This window comes from Eriocheir sinensis, chromosome 57 (assembly GCF_024679095.1).
Source record: "Eriocheir sinensis breed Jianghai 21 chromosome 57, ASM2467909v1, whole genome shotgun sequence".
Lineage (NCBI taxonomy): Eukaryota > Metazoa > Arthropoda > Malacostraca > Decapoda > Varunidae > Eriocheir > Eriocheir sinensis.
Window position 1 is genome coordinate 9,142,151 of NC_066565.1, and position 14,785 is coordinate 9,156,935.

General features: G+C 42.5%; 2 protein-coding genes across 15 annotated transcripts in view; one reads left to right on the forward strand and one right to left on the reverse strand.

The window, feature by feature from the left end:
• LOC126984850 (uncharacterized) overlaps positions 1–14,785 on the forward strand; it is a 142,548-nt gene that overhangs the window by 54,750 nt on the left and 73,013 nt on the right. The gene's annotated exons all lie outside the window — the stretch shown is intronic.
• The window catches only part of LOC126984846 (uncharacterized), a 262,672-nt gene that overhangs the window by 51,517 nt on the left and 196,370 nt on the right, over positions 1–14,785 (reverse strand). For 3 of the 14 annotated variants that reach the window (XR_007737978.1, XR_007737955.1, XR_007737950.1), the window contains 2 exons: positions 6,775–6,919; positions 4,175–4,216 (listed from right to left, as the gene is read on the reverse strand). The exons of 5 other annotated variants lie outside the window; for them this stretch is intronic. The gene's annotated coding sequence lies outside the window, so the exon portion shown is untranslated. Of the gene's footprint in view, positions 1–4,015; positions 4,043–4,174; positions 4,217–6,774; positions 6,920–9,759; positions 10,065–10,320; positions 10,428–11,635; positions 11,764–14,785 lie in introns of those variants that run through there. 6 more of the 14 variants (XR_007737948.1, XR_007737946.1, XR_007737944.1 and 3 more) reach the window with 5 other exon arrangements.

A 14,785-nucleotide genomic window follows, 5' to 3' on the forward strand; every position in this document is an offset into this window, starting at 1 on the left:
CCGTCAAGGAGCAAGGATCGAGGAACAGCTTAACTCCATCGCCATGGCGGCTCCAATGCCATCTCTCGCCTCCTCCTCCTCAGTTGGCTGCTCCTCCTCCTCAGTTGCCCTCCTCCCCTCACCTCCTCCTGCTCCTCTCAACATGGACGGTCGAAGAAGGACGTTTAGTGTGGAGGTGTTTGATTTGGGTATGTGGTTCAGTGTTTTTATTTAATTATTTATTTATTTATTTATTATTTTTTTTTTTGTGTGTGTGTGTGTGTGTATTTGTTACCCCTGCCCTCCCTCCTCGCCCCCAATATTTGTCTCTTGGCGTTTACAGGCACAGATGACCTTTCCACACACCTTATTCTTTCCCTCTTTACGACTTTATTGTAAGTATATGTAACCTTAAACTAACGAAATATAAGTTACTTGAACCCTACTCTCCTAGAGATGTTACTTGATCTCTTGTACGTATAGCAAGATTACATTCTTAAAGTAACGCTTATATAAGTTACTGGCCAACCTTTAACTCATAGATGTTTGTATAAGTAACTCAATTCACTCAGTATGTTTGTATAAGTAACCTCATTTCATCAGAAGGTTTGTATAAGTAATATCAGCCCCATTTCATATGTCGACAAGTTACTTTTGATCTGTATGTAAAGGGAAGATTACATCATTTAAACTAGCAAAAATAAGTTATGCGTAACCTTACTGAGATATGTAGAAGTAATCAATCAGCTTCGATGTTTATAAGTTCATTTATCTCTGTATGTCAAGGAGAGATTGTCATTCAAACTAATGAATATAACTTGTCAACCTTACCTAATGGGCGCTTGTATAACCACTCTAAAGAAGCGTTAATTTGATTCTGCACGTTGAGGCAAGATTACGCAACCCGGCACTCACTGTTATGCTCATTTCTCGCTCTTATGTAGATGTAACATTTATCCATGTTATACTGAAGTTACTGTGTCACTCCCTAACATTACATATATATGTCACTTATTACTAAGTCTTGTTAACATTACTAACCATTATATTTAAGTTACTGTGTCATCCCTAACATTACGATATTGTCACTTGGGTTTACTTGCCTGTTAACATTACTAACCATTATATTTAAGTTACTGTGTGATCCCTAACATTACGTGAGGTCACTTGGTTACTAAGTCTTGTTAACATTACTAACCATTATATTTAAGCTACTGTGTCATCCCCTAACATTATATTATATGTCACTTTGGTTACTAAGTCTGTTGGATTACCAACCATTATATTTAAGTTATCAGTCATCCCACGACACGATATGTCACTTTGGTTACTAAGTCTTTAACATTAGCTAACCATTATATTTAGTTACTGTGTCATCCCTGTCATTACGTATATGTCGCTTTGGTTAATAAGTCTGTTATTATGTATCCATTATTTGTTACTATGCCATTTGTTACTTATTTATACATGTCAATACTCTTTGGTTACTGCTTTTTTAGCTTAATATATCCATTTAATTCTAAGTTACTATGTCATTTAACATTACGTATACATATCGTGGTGTGGGTACCATGTATCTTGTAACACACGATCCGTGTCGCTTTAATATATCGATATATTTGTAACATTTCGATCCATGCCAATTAAAATTAATATGCCGTTTGTAACATGACAATTCTGACACTTAAATTATTGTTAGTCTATCTGCAACATTACGATCCTCATCATACGAAGTTACTATGTCCTCAGTAACATTATTACGTATCTATGTCACTGCTGAGTTAATGTATCTTTTTTATACAATCATTCTGCCAATCTTCTACAATCCCTATCATGTTGTTACCACGCTGTCTGTAACGCTGGGTCCTCATTACCACGCCACCATATCTCCGTAACATTACAATCCCTATCACACCAGTTACTGTGTCATCTGTAGCAATGCTGCACTCCTGTCCTTCCGGTTGCTAAATCTTTTGTAATGCTTATTTCTGTCACTATTAATTTGCTCTGCTCCTTTAGGAACATCATTGAGACCAGGTTATGCTATTTGTTTGGTCACTTCTGTCCATCGAGAGAAGTTGCTGGTGGAAGCTAGTCAAATGAATGTAATGAATGACTGGCTTAACATAACCTCTGTCTCAAACTAAGAAAACATTTGTAAATGTAGAATGATCACAACATAACCTTGTCTCAAACTAAAGAAAACATGTAATGAATGATCACAATATAACCTTGTCTCAAAACTAAAGAAAACACATGTACGAATGACTGGCTAACATAACCTTGTCTCAACTAAAGAAAAACATGTAATGAATGATCAATAATATAACCTTGTGTCAAACTGAAGAAAACATGTGTAACGAATATCACAATATAACCTTGTCTCAAACTAAAGAAAATATGTAATGTAAATGACTGCTGATAACCCAAAGTTGATTTAAGTCAGATAAATTTCAGCCTATTGAAACAAATACTACATCAATCACGTGTCTTCAGGATGCAACCAATTCTGACTGCTAGAAATACAACTCATTTTGACAATTTATAAGAGCAGAAATTTTTTCATTGATATTGAATTTAACCTTTAATTAGGGCAGTGAGATATATAGATACATAGAATACACTATGTAGCATATAGCAGTTGTAGCTTTTTACACATGCTAATAATTTCTAACAATCACAGACAAAGGAAATCTCCATTACTGCCTATTAAGAGCTTTCACATTTTCAAAACTTAACAACCTCACTCATCCTGCTGAACAGTAACCTATCTCTAACACAAACACTAGAATACATTCATTTAGGTTAGTAATACAGTCTCCTGTTTTTCAATTCCACTCTTTTTTCAGTGCCTACCCTGCAAGTGCTTGGGAATGGGGTAACCTGTTAGTTTAGGTTGATTTCTTCAAATATTCAATCAAATAGTTAGTTTAGGTTTGATTTTCAAATATTCAATCAAATAGTATATGTTAGTTTAGGTTTGATTCTTTTCAAATATTCAATCAAATAGTATGTTAGTTTAGGTTTGACTTTTCTCAAATATTCAATCAAACAGCATAATATGTTAGCTATAATTCAATCTGCCCCAAACATATTAATGTGGTACTAAAACAACTGTTTGATTGCAGCCTGAAGCAGGAAGACAGAAGCTATCGAAGAAGACTCACAGGCCCTCACACGCCTGAAGAACATGGTGCTGCACAAATGACTTGTTATCTGTGGAGAGCTTCACATGGCACCCTCCATCACTTGCCCGGCCATCACTGGAAGAACACATGGTGCCAAGTCACCACTGTTATTCTGGAGAGCTTCTACATGGCACCCTCCATCACTGCCTGCCATCACTGGAAGAAGAACATGATGCTGTCACCACTGTTATCTCTGAGAGCTTCACATGGCACCCCTCCATCACTGCCCGCCGCCATCACTGAAGAACACATGGTGCTGTTCGTCACCACTGTTATCTCTGGAGAGCTTCAGCGGGCGAGGGTGCTTTTGACACACTCCTTAGAAGGCTGGGTGAGCACCAAGTCTCCCCAGGCACCTGCTTCTCACTGACCATCCTGAAAGAAAGGGATGAACAGCTGGGTGGGTTGTGATGCTGACTGCCTGGGCCGGGATTTGGACCAAGGCCTGGCAGATTTGTAGTCAGGATGCTAACCTCTGCTTTTCCATCAAACTGGAAGTTCAGGTTATTATTAACATAATTTGTATTAGCATTTCTAGTGTTATTTATAATATTTCCATTGATACAAGTTAATGTTTACATAATCAGTGTTAGTTTCAAGAAATGGGCACATGAAAAGGCTGTGTAAATTTTAATGAAAAAATATAAATAATATCTTAGTTATTTGATTTCCTGAATTCTATACAACATATGATTTTAATTATATTCTACAATAAAAGCTGTGTTCATTTCTGGGGCTGTGATGCATGAACGCCTCTCCGAGTACAAAGGATCTGCACGGTCTTCAATGTACAGGTCTGCCTCTGGCGGCCAACTCTCTCCTCTCTCCCAGTGAGTCGCTCTGTGAAAGGTGTCTAAGGCTGCCATCGTTGCACTCTGCAATAAAGATGGTGTTCAAACCATGTGTCATCCACTCACCGCCATTACTAGTCCACTGCAGGACAAAGGCCTGTCCAGCATTCTCAGCCTCTACACGTCTGATGTTGATGTCTATAGTATTCCATCCTGTGATCTTTACCTGGTCTTCTGTCTGGCCAAATTCATAATGTGCTGTGGATATAAATAATATTACTAAATGAAAATACACACACACACACACACACACACAAATATTCAAATCAGTTACATATGTATGACTACCTGACATTAGGGGGGAACTGCCCCCATCATCCTACCCTTCAAGTATTGCTTTTTTTTGTGTGTGTGTGTGTGCGCTTAAGTTGGTTAAGATTAATGTAATAAATGTGCTCTGCAAACCGGTTTTCTAAACTGTTTTCACAAGTCTTTCCTAACTTTCAGTTGTCTTGGACTGGCTATAAAGTTTCTAAGTGAAATTTCACATAGAAGTACGGGTGGACGGCTGCCTGCGGCTCTGCAGACACTGAGCCCATCAAATTCTCACTCTAGTTAAACACACAATCCCTATCAGATAAACAGAAAAAAACTAAAATAAAGTAATGCATGTTAATGTAGCAACTCTTTTACTAGTGAGGGAAACAATCGGGAAAAAATCAAATAAAAGGCACACTATTGTTCTTAACATATACCATAAACTGCCAAGTGTTAGGTGTACACATTATATAAGAGAGAGAAAGCAAAAATGTTCCTGAAAGCCAAAATTCATTATGTCGCTGTCTCCTAAAAGCGTGGGTTTGCTGTAACAAATAGGAATTTGATCATAAATTCAGCCGTCGTAAAGCACGGGGACACACGCACACACACACACATATATACACACACACACACACACACACACACACACACACACACACACACACATACAGTTACCTATCTCAATATGCACTACCATTTTTTTCTATTCCTAATTTGAGGGAAAAAATAAATATCTTTGACACCAGGAAATCCAGCACATATTATAAGGCTTTAAGGAAACTATGAGGAACATAACAAGGAGAATTATGACATGGAGGGGCAGTGGCTGAGTGGTTCACCGCGTTCAGGAGGTCCCAGGTTCGCGCCCCACCCACCACCACAAGGTGGGATATTTCAGTCAGCGCCGAGTGGCCACAGACTACCCCCATGCTGCCCTCAAGACCTCCTGCCAACCCAGACTCTGGAGTCTCGCTCTGAATGGGATCACAGGTGAGCTCCGGGGCACAGCAAGCAAGACGGCACCACTATAAACACTTGCCTGCACCATGATGGGCTGGGACCGACCATCAGGACCCATCAAGAAAGCCTACCGGCATAGCTGGGCGTTATCGCGATAAGTTATCGCGATACTTTATCGCTGATAACAAAATCGGATTATCGACCATCCGCTACTTACTTAACCCGGTAGCAGCGGGGATCATGTTTCTTAATGGTCACTCTAAGTGAGAAAAATGAGAAAAAATCATCACTCACGCAAACCATTTCATTATGTATATCAAAGCATTTGTGATCAGTTTATGTATCATCTATTTTGGGGGGGGGTTTATCATGGCACAAATTTGGCCCGTCACTGCTACACAGTTATATATATATCGGTATCTTCGTTACTTTTGTAACCAAACTAGCGATAATCGCTACTTTTTTTTTCCGCCTCTCAGAAAAAAACGTCGTCTCCCTACTGCGCATGCGTGGCCCGGTGTTGTATGAAAAAACTTCGGGGTATGAAATATCTTCGGTGATGAGATTTCATACTTAGATCATGAAAATTAAAACACTAGGGTGTTTTTTCATGCTATTCAAAAATCAATATATCATAGAGAAAAATCATTTAACTTTGCCCACAAAATTATTATTCACTGCCTCAAATTTGATATTCCATATTTGTTTGTGACCATGCCATGATACTGAAGGCACCTGGTGTTGTGTTATTTGGTGTCCCATTGTCAAAAGCTGGCGCTTTTGTTTACAAACACTGGTCTCTCGTGAACTGCGCATGCTCAGACCATTAAGTTTAGACCTGTACAGTCTCACAATGTTTTTTTAACACATTAAGAGTTGCTGGAAAGCTGAATCAAACATACAGTACCACCATCCTCGCTGTTTCAAGAATGACGTACACTCTGTACATATAAATACAACTCGTACACAGTGTAGTTCTAGAAACAGCGAGGATAATGTGGTACTATATGTCTGATTCAGACTTCAACCAACTCTTAATTACTGATTAAAAGCTTTGTGAGACTGTACAAATCGCTGCTGGTCTGAGCATGCACCACGAAGACCAGTGTTTGTAAATAATTTTGACAGTGGAGACGCAAATAACACAACACCGTTCAGGCATTTCTAGTATTACCGTCCATATGTACGTGTCAACGTGTGGTTTTAAGGCTTTGTAAGTTTCCTAAAATACAGATAATGAAAATTTTAATTCATCAATGTTGTTCTATCTGAAATATCAATATAGTATCATTTTCGCCTATCAGACTTATCGCTAGCTAGTATCGGAATTGTGGATTTATATCGGGTATCGGTTATCGCCTATATTTGTGTCTCTAGTTAACGCATATTGGTTATTGCCGTTAAGGTTTTTCATTATCAGTTATCGGTTATCGGGAATAAGGTTTTGTGTTATCGTGCCCAGCTATGCCTACCGGTACCATAGACTAGAAAATAATAATAAAGAAATAAATCGGTCAACACACACACACACTCACCTCAGCAAGTTCCCCTTGCAGCTGGGTTGGGGGAGGCGTGGGTGTGTTCCCAGCACCAGCGGCCGCCCGGTAGGCTGAGGGGAGCTGCATCATCATGAGGGATGGCTGCTGCCTGAGACCTTCATGGGACAGCTGGGAACAAAACCTGCCAAGAGAAGATCAGTTAGCAGACAGCCACCATTCATCTGCCTGTTAGTAATGTGGGTAACACACACACACACACACACACACACACACACGAGGGGGAAAAAAGGGAGAAGGGAAGAAAGGTTTAACCTATTAAATCTCAAGGGTCTTTTCTTTTAGTATTTTTTGGTAGTTTCCATTAAATTACATTCATCTGGTTAAAGAAAGATGCAACATAATGGTCTTAGCTTTTATTTTCCTTTAATAAGCTTGAAATCAGCTGTCCTCAAAAGAGGACACTGGGACAATATCATATCAACTGGGAAAATAAGGAAAGAAAACTATTACTATGTAATATTCTTTTTCATATTGATGCTGAATGTGATTGTTCGGTGATCGCTAGAACTAAAAATTGGACCAACATTTACTTCGTTAACTAGATCAGCTGTCGTTGAAAAGATAAGGTCAAGTTTATTATTTTCCCGAGTCGGTTCTTGAATGTATTGATGCAAATCACTTTCGAGTAAATTTGTGTACAGGTCGAGCCCTGTATGACAGTTCAACGGTTCACCCCATCTTTTCACTGGCAAGTTAAAGTCCCCAACAATTACTGCCTCGCAACTGCTACTTGTTTCTCATAATAATTCACTTAATGCGTGGTCGATATCAAGAGTCTGCCTTGGCGGTCTGTAGATAAGTCCAATTACTATCTTACAAGATTTATTTTTAATTTCAATGAAGACTGTGTCTACATTGGTTATAATATCTGTTTTCACGGATACTGGATGGAGAGAGTTGTGGATATAAAAGATAACGCCTCCACCCTGTCTGTTCTCTCTTTCATGACTAAAGATGGTATAACCCGGTAATCTATATTCCATGAAATCTCTATTTGAAGTGTCTATCCAAGATTCTGTGACTCCGATGATGTGGTGATGATTTGTAGCTGCGAGGACTTCTAAGTCTTCAAATTTGTTACGTAGACTACGAGCGTTTACACAGCAAGCTTTAACGTGATTCGAGTCGGGGGTTTTGTGGGTTGAGTGCTCCCTTACGGTGGAGCTGCTGGTGTTCTCGCCTCCGCGTTTTTTGGCTTTCGAAGAGCCACTTGGTCACAGAGCAGCCTCCCGAAACGGGCTGCTCCAACAGGGTTTAAGTGGATGCCATCAGCAAAGAACAAATCTGAATCGTAGTAAAAACTGTTCCACAAGTTAGCGAACTGGACGTTTTCTTGTGAGCAAAGGGACTGAAGTCTGTTGTTTGTGCTGAAGGCCTTACTGTAAAAGCTAGATTCGGCACTGACCCTCGGGAGGATTCCTGAGATTATGATGTTACTGGCATCCATTTTACGTTTATACTGCTTGCATGCGGCGGTATTTCTCAAGCAGTTCCTCAGAACAGGTTGTATTTACGTCATTTGTCCCCGCGTGAATGACAAAGAGGGTGTTTCGGTCGGCATTTCTCGTGACATAATCACACGCTGCGGTGATGTCGTCCAGTTTGGCACCTGGATAGCAGTAAAGTTTTCTGCAGCCATTTGATGAACGACCACAGAACTCAACCAGCTGGCCATGCACCATGGAGTCCCCAACTAGGCGAGTCTCAAACTCATCCTCCATGGTGTCTGCCAGCACCTGGAACCTATTGAAGGTAGTGGGGTCAGGTTCAACACGCTGTCTTTGTGCGTCCTTGCTCTTCTTCCAGGCGTCCCTCCTCTGCTTGATCTTTTAGACACCCGTCCCATGGCTGACAGCAGGCAAAAGGCAGGATACAGTGGGTAAACAACGTGTGGTGTAGCAGTATCAAGTGTCGGCGAGTGCAAGGCAGGCGGCATCTGTCCCCTTTCAGCTACACAGGCACTGACTTCATTGTGTACAGTGCCCAGCCATCAGCCCACGCTCTCACACTCACCCAGGGTTGCCAGACTTCCCTAGAAATCAATAGATGTATGCTAACTTTGCTGGGTTTCTTATATAAACTTTTTAGTATGACTTTCTACAAATAACAAAACATGTCGAGTGGGTATGGAGGGTGAAACCACTTATAACTATTTTTTTGTCGGCCTGCTACCCGGACGCTCGCCTTAATGCAAACAGATGCCATGTTATGGAAATGGGGAAAAGTAAAAAAAGACAGAGGAAAACACACAGGATGGGAGAAGAAAACTTAAAGGTGGTACATGAAGAAAAAGACTTAGGAGTAACGATGCAAGACACACTATCCCCAGAAAAGCTTATAAACAAGTTATTTGGAGAAACCTACAGGATGATGCAAAATACAAGGGTATCATTCCATTATATGGACAAGGAAATGATGAAGAAAATTATAACAACGCTGAAAAGACCAAAACTTGAATACCTATGCTGCTGTTGTGGTCGCCTCACAAAAAGAAGGATATCAGAAAGTTGGAAAGAATACAGAGAATTGCTACTAAAATGGTCCCAGAACTCTCGAATATGACGTATGAAGACAGATTGAGGGAGATGGACTTGACGACACTGGAACAAAGAAGGGAGAGAGGAGATCTGATCACGCTGTATAAGTTGGTAAATAAGTTTGAATAGGTGGATAGAGATGATCTCTTCTCTATTGTGAGAATGCAGGGGGCTGAGAGGACATGGAAAGAAACTTAATAAAGGAACCTGTTTAAGTGACTTGAAAAAGTATAGTTTTCCACATAGAAGTATTAACACCTGGAACAGCTTGCGGGAAGAAGTGGTGGAGGCGAGCAGTGTCCAGCAAATGAAGGAAAGGCTGGATGAATGTAGATATGGAGACGGGACTATTAGAGCTTAGCTTGGGCCCTGTACACTAGAAATAGGTAAATACAAACGAAAATAAAAACACCAAACCACAAACCCCAATCAAACACCTCCACACTAAACATCCTTCTTCGACCGTCCATGTTGAGAGGAGGAGGAGGAGGAGGCGGAGGCAACTGAGGAGGAGGAGGAAGGCGAGGAGGAGAGGGCGGAGGCAACTGAGGAGGAGGAGACGAGAGTAGACGTGGAGCCGCCAGCGATGGAGTTGGCGGCTGTTCCTCCGTCCTTCCCTTCGGCGGCTGTGGAGGGTGACTTCTTGGCCGCTGCCGCCGCCTTGTCCATCTTCTACTTCCGGTGGATTTGGTACTCAGCGATGAGCCGGCAGGTTAGCATGAAGAACACCTGGGGGAGGGAGGGAGGTTACCGTGGTTAGGTTAAGGTAGGCTAGGGTAGATGATGATAGGTTAATTTAGGAGAGGTTAGGTGAGGTTAAGGGAGGTTATAAAAGGTTAAGGGAGGTCAGGTAAGGTTACGTTAGGGGAGGTCATGTAGTTTTCTCTTTTAGAGTTCAAGGGCAATAAAACAAAAAAAGGCATAAAAAACACTAGGTCCTGCACCTGAACAGAGAGAAGGAAAAATGACATCGGGGCATAATTACCAGTGAGGGGGTGAGTCTCTCAAACTTGTCGCCCACCATCCAGTGATTGTACCTGGCGAACAGCATCATGAGGGCCAGGACCAGGTTGGCAAACTGCTTCACACGCTCTGAAAGACACAGAAACTGCTCAGCAAGGACTGTAGGCGGGCATCCTCAACACTTCCCCTCACATCAACTCTTTCCAAAGGCCAAGAAAAGGTATCAATTGCATTCTAATGACGTGAGGTAATCCAGCTTTCCAGACAGAGCAACAGATCAAAAATAGACAAACTATGTAGAGGAAACATTAGTTTGAGAAGGCTATAAGAAAATCCAGCTTTCCAGACAGACAACAGATCAAAAATAGACAAACTATGTAGAGGAAGCATTAGTTTGAGAAGGCTATAAGAAAATCCAGCTTTCCAGACAGACAACAGATCAAAAATAGACAAACTATGTAGACATCTTTTCCCAAAATTCAAAATGGCGCACCTTCACCCTGCCTCGGAGTCCCCGCCTGGGGGGGGGGGGACCACTCTATATACTATGATCAATAGTTTTAAGCCTGTAAAGAATAACCATTGTATAAAATGGAAATAAAGTTTCTGATTCTGATTCCTCTCCCTTCCATTCCCTTATCTTTTTCTCCCTTCCCTTCCCTTCCCTTCCTTTATCTTTTTCTCCCTTCCCTTCCCTTCCCTTCCTTTATCTTTCTCTCCCTTCCCTTCCCTTTCATTCCATTCCCTTCCGCTCCTTTATCTTTCTCTCCCTTCCCTTCCCTTTCATTCCATTCCCTTCCTTGACCTTCCATTCCCTTCTCCTCTCTTCCCTTTCCTTTCCTCTCTCTTCCCTTCCCTTTCTTTCTCTTCTTCTAATCAAAAATAGATTAGATAAATTCATGGACAGCGATATTAGGTGGGGTTAGATACACGGGAGCTTAGGTTCAAAGGAGCTGCCTTGTACAGGCCTACCGGCCTCTTGCAGACTCCTACGTTCTTATGTTCTTCCCTTCCCTTCTCTTCCATTCCCTTCCTTGACCTTCCCTTCCCTTCCCTTCTCTTCCCTTCCTTAACCTTCCCTTCTCTTCCCTTCCCTTCCTTGACCTTCCCTTCCTTAACCTTCCCTTCTCTTCCCTTCCATTTCTCAACCTTCTCTTCCTTTCCTCTCCCTTCCTTTCTCTTCCCTTCCTTAACCTTCCCTTCTCTTCCCTTCCCTTTCTCAACCTTCTCTTCCTTCCCTTCTCTTCCCTTCCTTAACCTTCCCTTCTCTTCCCTTCCCTTTCTCAACCTTCTCTTCCTTTCCTCTCCCTTCCCTTCTGTTCCCTTCCCTCACTCACCTCATCACTGGTTGGTCAAGTTATACACAAGCTCGGAGGAGTGGAAGATGCACTGGTGAGGAGGCTGGAAGACCACGAGGGGCGGCGCCAGGCTCACCATTAGACTGGGGAGGTACACGTGGGTTGCTCTGCGGAGAAAGTGCGCACCAGGTTACCTATTCAATTTGTTTTTCCAGAAGAGAGAGAGAGAGAGAGAGAGAGAGAGAGAGAACTATCACTACAAGCTACAGAAACCCAGAGACAGAGACAGACAGAGACCAAATGAGAAGTAGACATAAAACAGCCATTATCAAGACACCTCTCCACCACAAATTGACCTCTCTCTTGGCCACTCTTTACTTTCGTCTATTATGGCAGCGGTGAGTAGCGGGCCTTTTTTTCCTATGCACTTTTTGTTGCCCTTGAGCCGTCTCCTTTGTTGTAAAAATAAATAAATAAATAAAAGCTACAGAAATCCAGAGAGCCAGACACACAGAGAAAATGAGACAGCAAAAGGAAGAAGAAGAAATGAAAAGGGAAAACTAAGACAAGGAGAGGAAGAGAGAAATGAAAAAGGAAAAGAATGAAAGGAAAACGGTGAAAAAATAAGACATAAGAACAGAAAGAGAACAAAAAATGAGAACGGAGGAAAATGAAACAGGGATAAGTAGAGAAAGAGAAGGAAAGCAATACTACCAAAGAGACAGACACAGAGAAAATGAGAAGTAGATAAAACAACCATTAGCACTAAAAGCTACAGAAATCCAGAGAGAGACAGACACAAACAGAGACAGACAAAGACAGACACAGAGACACAAACAGAGACAGACACAGAGAAAATGAGAAGTAGATAAAACAACCATTAGCACTAAAAGCTACAGAAATCCAGAGAGAGACAGAGACAGACAGAGACAGACAAAGACATAGACAGACACAGAGACACAGACAGACACAGAGACACAGACAGACACAGAAAAACAGAGACAGACAAAGACATAGACAGACACAGAGAAAATAAAAACAGAAAAAAACAACCATCACGAAAAGCTACAGAAATCCAGAGAGAGACAGAGACAGACAAAGACACAGAGAGACAGACAGAGAAAATGAGAAGCAAATAAAACATCCAGAGAGACAGAGACACACAGGGAGAGAAAATGAGAGAAAAACAGAGACAGACAGAGACAAAGAGAGACCCAGACAGAGAGAGAGAAAATGAGAAGCAAATAAAACATCCAGAGACACAGACATAGACAGACCCATCAATTAAAAGCCACAACCAGAGATAGAGACAGAGAGACATGCGAACAAAGAAAAAACAGGGTCGCCAACTCACCAATCAGCTCCAGGGACGAGGAGTTCAGTAGACCGTACTCAAGCCTCATAATGATGTCACCGTCCGGGTCCTGCTTGTCCTTCTGCAAACACCACCAACAGCGAGGTAAAAAGTCGCTGAGTCAAATCCTGCCACATCACACCACACCCAGCCGCACCACACCACACCATACCCAGCCACACCACACACCACACCACACCATACCCAGCCGCACCACACACCACACCAAACCCAGCTGCACCACACACCACACCCAGCCACACGACACACCACACCACACCATACCCAGCCGCACCACACACCAAACCCAGCCGCACCACACACCACACCACACCACACCATACCCAGCCCCACCACACCACACCACACCCAGCCGCACCACACACCACACCCAGCCTCACCACACACCACACCATACCACACCCAGCCCCACCACACACCACACCATACCCAGCCACACCACACACCACACCATACCCAGCCACACCACACACCATACCCAGTCACACCACACACCATACCCAGCCACACCATACACCATACCCAGCCACACCACACCACACCCAGCCACACCACATTACTCTCCCTTTTCCTTCCTTGGGATTTCCTTCCCTTTCCTTCCCTTCCCGTTCTTGGGCTAGCCTTCCCTTCCCTACTGCAGCCTTCCCTTCCTCTCCCTCCCATCCCCTTCCCTACCTTGGTCACTATAACTACTGTAGGCAGACACACTTCAGAAGTGGATCTTCATGTGCCTGGCAATGTCTCTCTTTGTCTTAAAGAGCTTTCCACAAACATCACACTTGAACTCTCTAAGGCCATAGTGCCTGAAGACATGTCGATTGAGTTCCTGCTTCACACTGAACCTCTTCCCGCACTCTTCACACTCATGACTTTTTACACCAGTGTGTGTAAGGGTGTGTGTATCAAGATGACTCTTCCGGATGAATTTTTTCCCACATTCCTTACATTCATAGTTCTTCACACCAGTGTGTGTAAGGGTGTGTGTATCAAGGTTACCCTTCAGGGTGAATAGTTTCCCACATTCCTTACATTCATAGTTCTTCACACCAGTGTGTGTAAGGGTGTGTCTATCAAGGTTACCCTTCAGGATGAATTTTTTCCCACATTCCTTACATTCATAGTTCTTCACACCAGTGTGTGTAAGGGTGTGTCTATCAAGGGTACCCTTCCGGTTGAATTTTTTTCCACATTCCTTACATTCATAGTTCTTCACACCAGTGTGTGTAAGGGTGTGTATCAAGGTGACTCTTCTGGATGAACTGTTTCCCACATTCCTTACATTCATAGTTCTTCACACCAGTGTGTGTAAGGGTGTGTGTATCAAGGGTACTCTTCTGGATGAATTGTTTCCCACATTCCTTACATTCATAGTTCTTCACACCAGTGTGTGTAAGGGTGTGTATCAAGGTGACTCTTCTGGATGAATTGTTTCCCACATTCCTTACATTCATAGTTCTTCACACCAGTGTGTGTAAGGGTGTGTCTATCAAGGGTACTCTTCTGGATGAATTGTTTCCCACATTCCTTACATTCATAGTTCTTCACACCAGTGTGTGTAAGGGTGTGATATCTGAGGCCATGCCTTGTGGTTAATTCTTTTCCACACTCCAGACACACAAACTTCCTCTCTCCTTTGTTGCTGGAGTTGCCAGCAGCCAGTTGCTTCATCTGGTGACCACTGACCCTCCTGCCTCCTGCAGCAGTCTGCTCCTGCTTGTCCTGGCCACTCATGCTGCTGTCCAGCCCTGCAGATGAGGCGGCCCCAACCTTTGCGGAAGCTGAGTGTGTTGTTGTTGTCCTCGTTCTTTCCTTGT